At 50.9% G+C, this 14,537-nt stretch overlaps 2 protein-coding genes across 2 annotated transcripts in view; both read right to left on the bottom strand.

Annotated features, from left to right (window-relative positions):
• The window catches only part of Actl8 (actin like 8), a 59,958-nt gene extending 50,561 nt beyond the window's left edge, over nucleotides 1-9,397 (bottom strand). The window contains exon 1 of the mRNA XM_004657352.2: nucleotides 9,287-9,397. The gene's annotated coding sequence lies outside the window, so the exon portion shown is untranslated. The remainder of the gene's footprint in view (nucleotides 1-9,286) is intronic.
• Nucleotides 1-14,537, bottom strand: part of Arhgef10l (Rho guanine nucleotide exchange factor 10 like) — a 148,103-nt gene that overhangs the window by 928 nt on the left and 132,638 nt on the right. The window lies entirely within an intron of this gene.

Here is a 14,537-nt window from a genome sequence, read left to right as displayed (position 1 = left end):
CACAGCCTTGCTAGAAAACACAGCACTCTTCAATGCAAGCTGGAAAGTTTCTAGAAAGTTCTTGCTTTTGAAACCAGTTCTACCCTTTGACCTCACAGAGAAAAGTCTGTTTCCTCTGATGGAGATGGGGTTACAAGAAAGGGGTGAACACTGGCAGGAAGTGAGCTCCATGGGCACCAACCTGGGTTACCCCAGAGTCGCCATATCCAGAGGTTCAACTCTGTTCCCAGGATCTCTCAAGTGAGGTTTCCTTATCTATGAACTGAGGACAACAGGAACCCCTGCTTCTGCCATCAGGATGAGGGGGGAAAAAAAAACCATGGGGCCTTGCCCATGCTGCATCCTGACGGATTTCATTCTGCCAAGCAAGGCTAAGGGCGTGAGAGCCACAGGTGGGCAGATGCAGGGCCTGGGAAGCCACAGGCAGGGCGCTGGCCCTTCCCTTGCAGAGGCGCCACGTCAGACACACAGCACCTCAGAATGACCAATGTGCAGCAACCCCCACGCCCAGCACTCCAGTCACCAACATCACAGAGCAAACCCACATGACGGCTGTTGGATTCTGCCATCTGGCATCCAGCCAACCCCCACTGCCCCAACACAGGGTCAAGTGCCCCCCTAGGCTGCTGGACGAGGGCACTGAGTACAAGCAGAGAGTCCGTGGCCTCGCTGCAGGAGGCTGAGTGGAGGGTGGGGGAGCGGCAGGCACATGAGGTTCTGCATGACTCTCCCAGGGAGCCTGGAGGCAGCAGGGTCATAGCTGTGAGGGCCTTGAGACCAGCGGGAGTTGTGAAAGAATATCCAGCTACTAAAAAACCCAAGCCAGGGCTGGAGGGATGGCTTAGTGGTTAAGGCGCTTTCCTCGAAAGCCAAAGGACCCAGGTTTGAGTCCCCAGGACCCATGTTAGCCAGATGCACAAGGGGATACATGTGTCTGGAGTTTGTTTGCAGGGGCTGGAGGCCCTGGTGCACCCATTCTCTCTCTCTTCCTCTTTCTCTTTCTCAAATAAATAAATGAAAACAGAAACAAACAAAAAAAAAAAACCAAGCCAGAGCCAGGCATGGTGGCTCACATCTTTAGTCCCAGCATTCCGGAGGCTGAGGTAGGAGGATCTCCTTGAGTTCCAGGCCAGCCTGGGCTACAGAGTGAGCTCTAAGTCAGCCTGGGCTGGAGTGAGACCACACCTGGAGAAAAGAAAACCCAAGCTCAGGGACTAGGGAGATGGCTTAGTTAGTACAATGTTCGCCACACAAACATGAGGCTCTGAGTTCAAATCCCAAACTCCCACATAATAGTTGAGTGTGATGGCATATTCCTGCAATCCAGGGACTGGAAAGGTGGAGACAGCAAGATTTCTGGATCTTTCTCGCTAGTTGGTCTAGCAGTACCAGTAAGCTCTACATTCAGCAAGACCCTGACTCAAAAGAAAAGTAAGGTGGAGAGTGACTGATGAAGATGTGAGACATCAACCTCTGACCTTCACACACGCACGTACACATGCAGAGAAAGGGGGGAAGCACAAGCTCAGTAGGGCCCAGTGGCACAGACCCATCATCCCAGCCTAAGGCAAAAGGATGGTCACTCAAATCCTGCCTGGGCTACAAGCAAGTTGGAGGTCAGCTTAAGCAACTTGCCATGATCCTGTCTCAAAACAACAGTCACAGGGCAGAGGCTGGGACTCAGTAGCAGAGCACTGGCCTGACTCGGGCAAGGCCCTGGATTCCATCCTCAGCACAGTCCTCCAAAGACCAAGCTCGCAGGCCTGCGTCCCCGGTGGATGGACTGTCCCTAGACTTCATGAAGATGAAGTCCTGGGGAGGGCTTCCAGGAGTGCTGAAGCTCCGGGTCCTGTGGTCACAGCGCCCACTCCCACTAGATTACCAGCAACTGGCACCTGGTTCGAGTAACACTGCCTACTGTGACAAACAGAATCAGAAGAACACTGGGTCAAAAAGAAGCAAGTTCCCTACTATGAGAGCGAGCTTGACACAGGTGCCCCCAGCCTTGCCCAGAGCACCACCTGAACTGAGAGCCACCCATATGCCAGGAGTGGGGCTCAAGGTTTCTTGGCCCTGGCACCGCGCATATTTCAGCAGATTGTTCCCCATGGTGGGCTGGGGATAGGCTCGGAACATATTAACAACTTCTCTGCACTAGGCTCAACAGACGTCAATAGTGGTCACCTCGTCTCTCAGTGCCCCCAATCCCTCTGTGAACAAACTGATCAGCTGGAAGATGCCAACAGTGACCCACGGCCCATGGCTGGGGAGTCCAAGTCTGTGGCCTGTCAAATAGTAGCTTGTTCTGTCATCCCAAGGTTCACCCACCCCACCCCAGGCTAGATCCTCCAGCAACCAGGCTCAGGTCACTCCTGCCTCAGAAGATTTCTGGCCTCCTGGCTCCAACCCTCTTCTCTGCATAATCAATTCATGTTAAAGACTCCAGTCTGGTGTCACCTCTTCCCGGGAGCCTTCCTGGCTGCTCCCCAGTCCTCAGGGTCAGCAGCAGGCTCTGTGCTTGCAGACACCCGTGACTCCCTCTTACAGACAGCACATGTGCAGGACCACATGCTGGTCATCACACGGCCTTCAATCTCAGTGTGATGGTTAATACTGTCAACTTGACTAACTGAACCTAGAGTCGCCTAGGAGACAAATCTCTGGACATGTCTGTGAGGGATGCCCACTCTTAACTGTGGGTGGCACCATCCGATGGGCTGGAGTTTTTGGACTAAATAAAAAGGAGACAGCAAGCTGAGCATCAGCATTCATCTCTCTCTGCTTCCTGACTGTGGACACAATGTAAACAGCTGCTTCCTGCTCCTGCCTCCATTAAACCTGGGAGCCAGAATAGATCCTTCCTGCCTTAAGTTGCCACTGTCAGGCATTCTGTCACAGCAATGAGACAAGTGACCGATACAGTCAGGGAATTAGAATGACTCTCTGGCCCTAAGAAAGCTCAGAACTGTTGGGCTCCAGGCCTGGGACTCCCAAAGCCTGCCCAGGATCCAGGCCCTCCCGGGTTTCACACGGTGGAGAACACACTAAAGTGACTGTGGCTAGCCCATCCCACACCATCCCCGATGCACAAGTCTGTTGGTCACTCAACTGACAGTAGCCACAGCCGGAAACCCACATAAGGCTGGTTTGAGCGTGGTACGGTGCCTCCCCGCTGCCCAGGCATGAGACCCGGTCCTCGCCTCCCCTGCGTCAATTGCTCTGACAAGCACCTCGGGTAGCGGTGTCAGCAATGCTCAGCCAGTCAGCTGGTGAGCTCAGCAGGATGTCCAGGCTGAGGCCCAAGATGGTGGCACTTCCGCCCCAAGACCCTCTTCCAGTGTAGGTTCAAGAGCGATGAGGTCATGCTGTCGTCTGGAAGCCAAAGGTGGGGTGAGAAGTGCGGGGGGTGGGGAGTTCAAGGTCAGAACCAACCTGGGGAGCGGGCTGCGTGACACCCTGCCCAGTTGACTCTAGATAGCATGGTACCCAGGCAGGAGCAAGCCACTGGCCCCACGGAGGCCCATCTAAAGCAGAGGCTCCCCTGTCCCCAAAGACAGCGTGGTGGAGCTCCTCCCCACCTTACCCCTAGCATGGCTGCATCCTCGGGGGCATATGCGGGGTTTGCAGACAGCTGACCCTTCCTTCTTCCCTTGGCAGTGTACCTCGCCCCCCCCCCGCCCCCCAACAGCCACCTCCTGGGCCTGACACACACAGGGTCCCACCCCCTCCAGCAGAAACCCGTGCCACCTTATTTAAGAGTCACGACGGCATCGGAAGGGCTCTAACCCTCGGATCCATCCTTCTCCTCAGGTCGGTTTTATAGGTAGTAATAACTCTCGTAAATTCCTCAGCAGATGGAATTTTATCTGCTAATCATGGCAATTTGACTTCCTGGGGTGCAGCAGCTCTCACCCTGAACTGGCAGGGTGCCAGCTAAGGATGTGACTGTCAGGGGACCAGGCAAGGAGCCCAGAGCCTAAGGGCCACTCTGAGACTATATTACCCAGCAGCAAGCCACACAGACTCATCAGAAAGTGCCAGGTCCAGGACAGCAGTGGGCAGCTGTGCCCACCTCCCAGACCCACAGGCACCACGACCCTGATTGCTCCTCTGGGTTTCGGCTCTGTGGACACAGGCTGACTAGTGGCAGGGAGCAGTAGGTATAAATAATGCTAATAATCACCACAGGTTAACTGCCAGCTGCCCTGCATCCACACTGCCAGCCCCAAGCCAAGTGCCCATGGGCATCCTCCCACACAGTCCTGCCACCCAATGGTGTCAGTAGAAAGCCCTGTTTCATAGATTAAGAAGGTGGAAATGGAACCCGGTCATGTGACCAGGCCACTACACACACGGAGCTGGCCCCCCCTCACTATCTCTGATCTACAGTGAATGCCACAACCACGTCCCTGGAGACAGCTGGCAACACATCTGCGCCCCTGCTCCCTGTGCACACCCCATGGCCAGAGGAAGCCCCGGGAGAGATGTACATGAGATTCGCAAACACGCCACACCAAAGGGTTGTCACTCAGGCCTGTGCAAGCCCAGGGCCTCCTGACAGCCCCGATTGGGAAGATCAGCACGAAAGTGGAGAAGCCACTGGGGCCTGTCATACCTGCATTTCATTTTGCACCCTATCAGGAGGGAGAGCCACAAAGACAGGGAAAGTTCCAGAAGGAAGTCTAACAGGAAAGTGAAAAACAGCACAGCTGCTGGAGGACACAGGTCTCTGAGGGGACTGGACTCTGAGGGGACAGCACTCTGTGGGAACAGGACTCTAAAGGGACAGGACTCTGAGGGGACAGGACTCTAAAGGGACAGGTCTCTGAGGAGACAGGACTCTGTGGGTACAGGACTCTTGTTTTTGTTAGTAGCGTGACTTGAGTGAGGTTGTTTGGGAAGTTTGGCTTTTGGAAACAAGATCATGTAGCCCAGGCTAGTCTTAAACCATACAGCCAAGTAATACCTTGCACTCCTGATCCCCCTGCCGTTACCTCCAGAGTGCTTGGATTGCACCACCACCTCTGGCTAAGGTGTTTTACAGAAATGTCCACAGCCACACAGCCCCAGAGCCGAGAGAGACCTCCTGCGGGGCTGAGAGAGCCCCAAGAGAGACCCCCCCAGAGCTGAAAAGACCCCCAAAGGAGCCCCCATAATTGAGACACCCCTGGCTGAGAAAGACCCCCAAGGGATCATCCTAGACCCCCAAGATTGGGAGTATCAAAACCCCCAAGGTTGACAAAGAGCCCTCCAAAGGAGAGACTCCTGAACTGGTGGTGCCAAGGAAAACAGCCCCATCCAAGCCCCGCGCCCAAGAAAAAGCCCCTCCCCAGAGCAAATGCCTCCCACAATCCCACAGGTGGGGCGTGCAGACCCTGTTGAAGGCTGTCAGCCAGGAGGCTCTGGCTTCCTGCGCACAAGAACAGAACACAGTTTCTCTGGGGCCACACTCAACGAACTTGCTGGAAGTTTAACCAGCAACCTGACCTGTAAGGAGCGACACAGGCTCGCAAAAGCAGAAGCAGCCCACTGCCCAGCCGCCTGCAGAGATCCTGGGGAAGCAAGGCACAAGTGGGCTGGAGAAGCTTCAGGAACCTGAGACCCACCACCACCTCCCCCACCCCCGCAACCAAGACGCAGCTGCTGCAGGGCTCCCAGCGCCCTCTGCTGGCCACGCCCTGCACTGCACGCCGGCTGGCTGGAGAGAAATGTCAAGGTCTCTTTCCCCAGCAGGCAAGAAAGGGCGCGTGTGGAGCCCAGGGAGGACGATTCATAACCAGCCAAATCCATTCCTCTAATGGCTCCGCTGCCACTGAGACCCTTTGTGCTGCTATGGGCAATATTCATCACTCCACAGACTCAGTCACAATGCCATGGGTAATCTGCCACCTGCAGACTACAGGAGGCTTGGGAAGGGAGTTGAGTGGTATAGCACTTGTCCAACATGCACAAGGTCTTGCGTTTCATCCTCAGTACTGGAAAAACAAAACAAAAAAAAAAAAGACTAAAACGTAAAACTAATACTTTTGGGCTGCAGAGATAGCTCAGTGATTAAAGGCACATGCTTGCAAAGTCTGCCAGCCTGGTTCAATTCCTCAGTACCTACATAACCCCAGATGCAAAAAGTGGTGCATGCCTCGAGTTTAACTGCAGCAGCGGGAGGCCTTGGTGCGCCCATTCATATTCTCTCTCTCTCCTTGCCTTATTGCTCCAGCCTGGCCCCAGGGTTCATCACAGAGAAAGGGAATCTTCTCCAGCCCTGCAGGTCAGAGACTTCCCAAGAGCCACGTTCAGGCAGGCACCTTGGAGGTTCAGGTGGCGTTTCATCTGTATTCAACTGACATCCCCACCCCATGTTCCAGGACCCCATTATTTCCTGAGTAACCTTCTCCTCTCACATAAGAAACCTGTCCTGATATGAACTCAATTGTAAATGAAGCACAGCACAATGTTTAAAAGAATTTTCTCCGGCTGGAGAGATGGCTTAGCGGTTGAGCGCTTGCCTGTGAAGCCTAAGGACCCCGGTTCGAGGCTCGGTTCCCCAGGTCCCACGTTAGCCAGATGCACAAGGGGGCACACGCATCTGGAGTTCGTTTGCAGAGGCTGGAAGCCCTGGCACGCCCATTCTCTCTCTCTCCCCCTCTGTCTTTCTCTCTGTGTCTGTTGCTCTCAAATAAATAAAAATAAAAATAAATAAAAATAAAAAGAATTTTCTCCCCATGCCAGGGATGGAACCCAGGCCTTGCACCTAGGAAGAAGGCACTCTACCACTTGATTGGCATCCCACTCCCGGAAGAATTCAATATGGTGTTTCCTTGACAGCAAAGCCAGCCTTGCCTGAGAGAGACCAAAGCTTCCCTGTGGTAAGGCCGGACCAGAAGCCCTTGGATTCTCAGATCATGGCTCAAGCTGAGAGTTAAGGGAACTGAGTTTGTCATTTCTGTGTAAGCACTGGAGAGCCACACCCCATTCTTAGGGTCATGACAATTCTGTGATGGTCAAGTGCAGCATCCTAGAGACCTCAGGCTATGCCTCGGTGGACCATCCCCTTGCAACCACAGGAGTCTCGAGAACTGGGTAATTACAACACTGCCACAGAGCTCTGGTCACTAGCACCCCGTTTTCCTGCAAGGAACTAGACATCACACTGAAGGTCAAAGACACTAGAAAGGCAGTCCCCAATTCCCAAATGGCTTTGCAAGCCATTTCCTGGCAGAAATTGTGATGGCCTGATACCATTCATGGTCAGTGTGGGTGCAAAGAGACCACACAGAAACTCTACAGAGAACCTTTGGTTTCTTTTCTTTCCTTTTCTTTTCTTTCTTCCTTGCTTGTTTTCCCCTCCCCCGCCATTTTATTTAATTCCAAGGTCTCACTCTAACCTGGGTGACCTGTAACTCACTCTGTAGCCCCAGTCTGATCTCAAAGTCATGGTGATCCTTCTACCTCAGCCTCCTGAGTGCTGAGACTCAAGGTGTGAGCAACCACTCCCAGCTTCATATGTAACGTTGGACTCCCCCAAAACATAACTACTGCTAGACTGCTATTAATCAATTACAGCCAACGAACACAAATTCTGTGTACTACGTGTAATATTTAGTGAAATATAATGTCTACCAGGAAAAAAAATACCTTAAAATAAAAGGGGAACTATTTAGGAAGGGGAGAGGGTGCTGGGGGGATGGCCCAGCAGTTAAAGAAACCTGCTTGCAATGCCTGCTGGACTGAGTTCAATTACCAAGCCACCCATGTAAAGTCAGTTGCACAAAGTGGCACGTGTGTCTGGTGTTCATTTGCAGTGACAAGAAGCTGTGCACTCTCTCTACACCCTCTGTCTGCTTGCAAATAAATAAAAATATGTATTTTAAAAAATGGAGGGAGCTGGAGCTGGCTTAGCAGTTAAGGCACTTGCCTGAGAAGACTAAGGACCCAGGTTCAATTCCCCAGTACCCACACATGTACCTGGAGTTCATATGCAGTGGCGGCGGCCTCGGCATGCCTATTCTCCCTCCCTCCCCAAATAAATAGATAAAATATTTTTTAAAAAACGAGGAAGGGGACCAGAAGGGAGGACAGGGAAAAAATAGAAAAGAATGGGAATGAATTCGATTGAAATATATTATATGCGCATATAAAAATCTCACAGTCGGCCTGGAGAAATGGCTTAACGGTTAAATGCTTGCCTGTGAAGCCTAAGGACCCGGGTTCGAGGCTCAGTTCCCCAGGACCCACGTTAGCCGTTAGCCAGATGCACAAGGGGGTGCACGCGTTTGGAGTTCCTTTGCAGTGGCTGGAAGCCCTGGTGCGCCCATTCTCTTCCTCTCTCTCCCCCTCTCTCCCTCCCTCCCTCCCTCCCTCCCTCTCTCTCTCTCTCTCTCACTCTCTCCCCCCCCCCTTTGTCTCTCTGTCACTCTCAAATAAATAAACAAAAAAATTTAAAAAGAGTAAATAAAAATCTCACAGTCAAATGCATTCTTTTGTACAATTAATACACACAAATGCTTAAGAACAGAATTATTGGGCAGAAAGATAGCTCAATGGTTAAGGACACTTACTTGCAAAGCCTGGCTGCCCAAGTTCGACGCCCCACTACCCACCTAAAGCCAGATGCATAAAACGGCGGAAGCATCTAGCGTTTGTTTACGGTAGCAAGAGGCCCTGGTGCGCCCACACTCTCCCACCCCAGCCCCGCTCGCAAATAAGTAAACTTGAAAACAGATTAACTAAAAAAAAAAAAGAGAGACTGATTAATTTACCATAAATGACTGAATTAACAAGGCATTAACCATTAATAAAAAGAACAAACTTCGCATGGGAAACAGCCTCGGCCCACAATGCTGGAAGAACGCCCTTCAGTGAGCTGGAGCCCCTGAGACTGTGGGGAAGAGTCTCCAAGAGAGGGCCCGGGGTCCTTGGTAGGACCCCCAAGGATGAGCCTCTAACCCAGAAGGGAACTGCATGGAGAAAGATAGCTCCCCTCGCTGAGGTAGAAACCCCCCAAAAGAGCCTCTCACGCTAGAGCTAAAATACAGGACCCCACCCCACGGTAAGAGTCCCTGCACCCCAGGGCTAAGACAAAGGGCCATAGAACGGCCCCACACATGTATTGGGGCTGAACTACCCATCCCTCCCCGGGGGTTGCCTGAGCCGGGACGCCAAGAAAACGCTCCTCTTCCCCCTGAAGAGGTTGGCAGAGACGAGCAGACCCCGTCAGCCACGAGGCTCTGGCTTCCTGCGCACAACCACACTCAACGCCCTTGCTAGAAGTTTAACATGTGGAACTTACCAGCAGCCTGACCTGTAAGGAGCGACACAGGCGGCTCGCAAGAGCAGAAGCAGCCCACTGCCCAGCCGCCTGGAGGTGTCCTAGGGAAGCAAGGCACGAGCAGGCTGGAGAAGCTTCAGGAACCTGAGACCCTGAGACCCCCTCCCCTCACCACCTCCTCCACCCCCGCAACCAGGACGCAGCTGCTGCAGGGCTCCCAGCGCCCCCTGCTGGCCACGCCCTGCACTGCAGCCTGCTGGCTGGAGAGAAATGTCTCTGTCTTTTTTTCCAGCAGGCAAGAAAGGGCGCGTGTGGAGCCCAGGGAATTTGTGATGATGAAAACCAGTAGCTATAAACGGAGTGGTGGTGTAGACACCCTTCTTGGATGAAAGAAACCGAACACCAGCGGTCCATTCATTGCTCAGTTTCCCTGGATGTGAAGTTCACTAGCAGAAAGTGATTGGAACATAGCTACAGAAATCAACGTCACATGCTTTGGGATGGGAGGCGTGTTTACCTGAAGGGGCACAATGGAGATTGGGGGATAAGGGAAGTATTCTCTACTGTGACTGGCCTGGGGGTACACACATTTATGAAAACCCTTCAGACTGTATCCTGTTTTGTTGTAAACAAAAATTACCTCATTTATAAAAAACTATCTCTCAATTAATTTTTTTTATTTATTTGAGAGAGAGAGAGAGAGAAAAACTGGCTATGGGAACACCAGGACACCATTCTCTGGACTGGGGTCCAGGACCGTGTAAAGGGAGAGCGCTGGCTGAGCCCAGCATGCATCACTCTGCTTCCTCGCTGGGGGCTGAATGTGAGCAGCTGCCTCGAGCTCCCGCCGCCATGCCTCCCTCTCCATGATGGACTGCGACCTGGAACTGTGAGCTGAAATAAATCCTTCCTCCCTTAAATTGCTTCTTGTTAGGTATTTGGTTACAGCAAAGAGAACAGAATTAGTAGAGGTTGTCATGAGGTACCAGTGAGTTTGTCCACATGGAACCAGAAACAGTGCCCGGCTCAGAGGAAGCCCTCACCCACGGAGAAGGAGCACATCACATCAATTCTGAGTCACACCGTGTGATGATTGATACTGTCTGTTTACTGGATTGAGATTCACGCAGGAGACAAGCCTCGGGCATGTCTGTGAGGGAGTTTCTACTGGGGTAAGTGAAGTGGAAAAACCCGCCCTAAATGTGAGGCGCACAATCCTATTGGCTCATGTCTTGGATTGGCTAAAAAAGACAGTGCTCCGAGCACCAGCATTTTCCTTCTGGAAACATCCTCATAGCCACGCCCAGCGGCTTGTCTCTAGGTGATTCTAAATTCCATCAAGATGACAGGAGTTACCATCAGACAGACCCAGCTGTGTGGGCAGAAGACAAGGCAGCCAGAGGGACCCAGACACACTACATATGTGGGAGTCCTCCAGACCAAAGCATCCCTACCCACCCACCCTGGTAGAACGGAGTCAGAGTTCCAGCCCTGACACTGCCGTATTCGGCTGTGTCACCTGGAAATGTCCCATAACCTCCCTGTGCCTCTACTTCCTGGTGTCTACAATGACCACTATGTAGGCCTCTCTACGGATGAGGACCCACCCGAAAGCCTGGTGAAGGCTGTGGAAGGCTCCTAGGAGCCAGGCAGCAATCTCAGCAGCCCAGCGGCTGAGAGCCATCCACACCCCCCCCACCCCCGTGCCATCTGGTGACTCCAAAGCCTGTTCATCCTGCCATGTTGTAGCTGCAGGTCCAGGACATTACCCCCCACTAGAACATTCTCTGATAGCCCATCCCCAAGGGAGCCTCATTTGGACAAGAAGAAAAAGTCCAGAGGACCGTCATCTCACACTGCTCTCCCCATGTGGTCTTGGGGACACCAGTGCCTGGACTCCTCTATCCCAGCCCATTAACTATCTCTTTGTTGCCATGGTTTTCCTGAGCCTTCCACAGAGAACAGGCCCAGCAACCGACAGCAATCAAATAATCAGTGTGTGTTGGCTGAAGAGGTCCTCAGAGGTGACCGATACATACACACATGTACCCCAACCCTTTGCCTCCCCCGCCTCCAGCACACTGAGGCTGTCCCTGTCACCATCACACCCTCCTCTGCCATTCACCCACTCACCCTAGTGCTCCATTGCCAGCAAAGCCTTCAGTGTCCAGCTGGACCAGAAGGGCTCCCGGGGAAGGGAGGTTTAAAAGTGGACAGCTGGGACTTCCGGTTAAGATGGCGGCGTAGGTACCACGCCAAAACAGCCTGGGGGGGGAAAGACCAAAATAAACTCAGCAAAATACACACTTTTACTAAAAAGTGAGGTGTATAGGAAGTTGAGGCGGCAGCGGAGAAGTGGAAGAGTTATAGAGCATCCAGAGCCTGCACAGCCGGGAACAGCGGCTCCGGGCCGCTCGGCTACCCGCCGCAACCGCGGAGCGGCAGAAAACCGCCGGTCTCTCGACTCGAGCCGCAGGACAAGCCAGGTGTGGGATTTTCCCCTCACACCGCGCTCTCCGCAACTCGGGAAACGTGAGGGGAGAGCGGCAGCGAGCAACGGAGGGAGGAGCAGACCGCGAGGTAAAAGCACACAAAGCACACGATACAACCAGAACAGCCGCGGCTCCCTCCCCTCCCCTGCCGCCTGAACCCAGCTCCAGCGAACACAGCAGCGGCCCGGGACCCGGCCACGCCAACTTGGGCTGACGGCGGGACCCAAGCAGGAGCAGAATTTGGCAGCAACTTCAGCGGCTCCAGCACCGGTACCAGTGGCCCCAGCAGCAGCGGACCCAGGACAGCAGCGGCTTCGGGGTGAGCAGCAGCGGTGGACACGACAACGGCAGCTTCAGCAGTGGTGGGGGCTCCGGCGGAGGCACCTACAACAGCTGCAGAGGCGGCCCAGTTTGCCCCGTAGGAAAAGCCAGTGCCCAGCTCCAGAAACCAGAACAGCAGCCCGACGACCCAGGCAGCAACTTGACTGAGACCACAATCACCCAAGGTAACTGGGATTGCACCAGGGAAGGGTCTCACCTGGTCACAAGCTGACTTGGATACCTCAACAGACCAGAAATCTAAACCTCTTTGTTGATAGAGGATCTGGTCATTATAATAACTACTCTTGCATACATACTTGGGGCTGTTGTTGATGGAATGGGTACAGTGTTTAGCTAAATTTTAGAATCTACCAGTATATTATTCCACTCAGCCTGCTTGAATACTCCTATAGCAGGGAAACTCAACCCCTAAGAACATCTTTGTAGATACTCTGAGAGTCTTAAGAGCCACACCTAATACCTTAAGGTCCTACCCTGAAAATATTTTACACCAAATCAATTGATACAGCTAAGAATACACAGCTAGCTAGAAAATCCAAGCATTAACTTAATCCAAGATGCAAAAATATATACATTATAACACAAGAAACACTAAAAAGCAAGACGATATAAATCCACCTAAAAGTATTAATGCATCAGAAATGTCCTCCAGTGAGAAAGAGTTAGAGGAAATGCCTGAGAAAGAGTTCAAAAGAATAATTATAAATATGTTCAAAGAGGTCAAAGAACACATGAATACAACCAAAGAAGAAATCAAAGAGGAAATCAAAGAGGAAATCAAAGGAATCAAAGAAGAGGCAGGACACCAATTTAATGAAATAAAGAAGGCAATACAAGACATAAATAGAGAAATAGAAATAATAAAGAAAAACCAGTCAGAATTATTAGCAATGAAGAACACAGTTAATGAAATAAAAAACTCTGTAGAAAATCTCACCAGTAGGATGGATGAGGGAGAGGACAGAATATCTAAGCTAGAAGATCAGGTGGCAGACCTAATGCAGTCCAACAAAGAGAAAGACAAACTTATAGAAAAGTATGAGTGGGAATTTCAAGATATTCGGGACACTATGAAAAGATCCAATATAAGAATTCAGGGCATAGTAGAAGGAGAAGAATTCCACTCCAGAGGCATAGTAGGCATCTTCAACAAAATCATAGAGGAAAATTTTCCCCAAATTGGGAAAGAGGTGCCAATACAGATACAGGAAGCCTTTAGAACCCCAGCCAGACAAAACCCAGAAAGAAACTCTCCTCGCCACATTATACTCAAACTTCCAAACACACAAACCAAAGAAAAAATATTGAAAGCAGTTAGAGAGAAAAATCAAGTTACCTACAAAAGCAAGCCCATCAGGATTACAGCAGATTATTCAACACAAACTTTTAAAGCCAGAAGGGCCTGGAGTGATATATTCCAAGTTCTGAAAGATAACAACTGTCAACCAAGGTTACTTTATCCTGCAAAGTTATCCATCCAAATAGATGGAGAAATAAAGACATTCCATGACAAAAGCAGGTTAAAGGAATATCTGAAGACAAAACCAGCTCTACAGAAAATACTTGATAGAATCCTTCATGCTGAACAAAAGGAAAAGCACACATATAAGGAACCTAGAAAAAACCAGCCATACTCAAATACCAGTTAACAGAAGAGAGCACAGGTAGAACAAGTAACACACACACACACACACAAATGGCAAACATAAACACACACCTTTCAATAATATCTCTTAATATCAATGGTCTCAATGCCCCAACGAAAAGACATAGATTTGCAGACTGGGTTAAAAAGCAGGATCCTACAATTTGTTGTCTTCAAGAAACTCACCTTTCTACAAAGGATAGACATTATCTTAGGGTGAAAGGTTGGAAGACGGTGTTTCAAGCAAATGGGCCTAGAAAACAAGCAGGGGTTGCTATCCTAATATCAGACAGGGTGGACTTTAGTCCGAAGTTAGTCAAAAAAGATAAGGAAGGTCACTTTATATTGATTAAGGGCACACTCCAACAGGAGGACATTACAATCCTAAACATATATGCACCTAACATGGGGGCTCCCAAATTCGTCAAACAAACACTATTAGAACTAAGGTCACAGATAACACCAAACACGGTGGTGGTGGGTGACTTTAACACCCCACTCTCATCAATTGACAGGTCATCCAGGGAAAGAATAAACAGAGAGGCATCTGGACTAAATGAGGTCATAGAAGATATGGACCTAACAGATATATACAGGACATTTCATCCAAAGGCTGCAGAATATACATTCTTTTCAGCAGCACATGGAACATTCTCTAAAATAGACCATATATTAGGACACAAAGCAAATCTTAACAAATTCAGGAAAATTGAAATAATTCCTTGCATTCTATCTGACCACAATGGAATTAAACTACAAATCAGTAGCAAGAAAGGCTATAGAGCATACACAA

The sequence above is a fragment of the Jaculus jaculus genome, chromosome 5 (assembly GCF_020740685.1).
Source record: "Jaculus jaculus isolate mJacJac1 chromosome 5, mJacJac1.mat.Y.cur, whole genome shotgun sequence".
Classification (NCBI taxonomy): Eukaryota; Metazoa; Chordata; class Mammalia; order Rodentia; family Dipodidae; genus Jaculus; species Jaculus jaculus.
Note: the sequence above shows the minus strand (reverse complement) of the source record. Positions and strands in the feature narration are given on the sequence as shown.